This window comes from Rhinoderma darwinii, chromosome 5 (assembly GCF_050947455.1).
Source record: "Rhinoderma darwinii isolate aRhiDar2 chromosome 5, aRhiDar2.hap1, whole genome shotgun sequence".
NCBI lineage: Eukaryota > Metazoa > Chordata > Amphibia > Anura > Rhinodermatidae > Rhinoderma > Rhinoderma darwinii.
Window position 1 is genome coordinate 255,208,660 of NC_134691.1, and position 1,274 is coordinate 255,209,933.

A 1,274-nucleotide genomic window follows, 5' to 3' on the forward strand; every position below is an offset into this window, starting at 1 on the left:
GTGACATGGTTTCTATGGCAACCGGAGCCCCAAAAAAGGCCTCCGGTCTGCCATTTATGGGAGGCGATTAGGTCCTGCCAGAGACAGGACCTAATATGCCCCCTGTCAGTGTGAGACTGACCGGTATAACACCCTGCAATACTTATGTATTATAACAACGATCCAACTATTGGATCTTCAAGTCCCTAGTGGGACTAAAAAAAATAAAAAAGTTACAAAAAAATGTACAAAAATGAAAAAGTAAAAGTTCAAAATAATAAAATGATTAAACTATGCATAATTGGTATCGCCACATCCATAACGGCCTGAACTATAAAAATATAATGTAATTTATCCTACACGGTGACCGCCATAAAAAAATTATTAAAAAACGATACCAGAATCGCTATTTTTAGTCACTTCAGCTTCCAAAAAATTGAATAAATAGAAATCAAAAGTCGCATGTACCCAAAAATGGTATCAATAAGAACTACAGTTTGTTCCGCATAAAACAAGCCCTCACACAGCTTTTTTGACGGAAAAATAAAAAAGTTGTGGCTCTTAGGGTATGTGCACACGATGAGAGGCTTTTACGGCTGAAATGACAGACTGTTTTCAGGAGAAAACAGATGCCTCGTTTCAGCCGTAAATGCTCCTCCTCGTATTATGCGAGGCGTCTATGACGCTCGTAAATCTTGAGCTGCTCTTCATTGAGTTCAATGAAGAACGGCTCAAATTACGTTGCAAAGAAGTGCCCTGCACTTCTTTGCCGAGCCAGTCAATTTACGCGTCGTCGTTTGACAGCTGTCAAACGACGACGCGTAAATTACAGGTCGTCTGCACAGTACGTCGGCAAACCCATTCAAATGAATGGGCAGATGTTTGCCGACGTATTGTAGCCCTATTTTCAGGCGTAAATCGAGGCATAATACGCCTCGTTTACGCCTGAAAATAGGTCGTGTGAACCCAGCCTTAGAATATGGCGACACAAAAACGAAATAATTTTTTTAAAACCGTGATTTTAACGTGCAAACACTGTGAAACATAAAAAAAACCTATGTACATATGGTATCGCCGTAATCGCATCGACCCACAGAATAAATTAAATATGTAAATTATAATGCACGGTGAACACCGTAAAAAAAAAAAAAAACAATAAAAAACAATAGAAGTTTTCACAGCCTAATTACACTAAATTCAGCAAAAAAACTTTGGGATCAAAATGCTTTTTGGGGGTGTAGTTTCCCAAATGGGGTCACTTCTGGGGGGTGTCCACTGTTTTGTTCCCTCAGGGG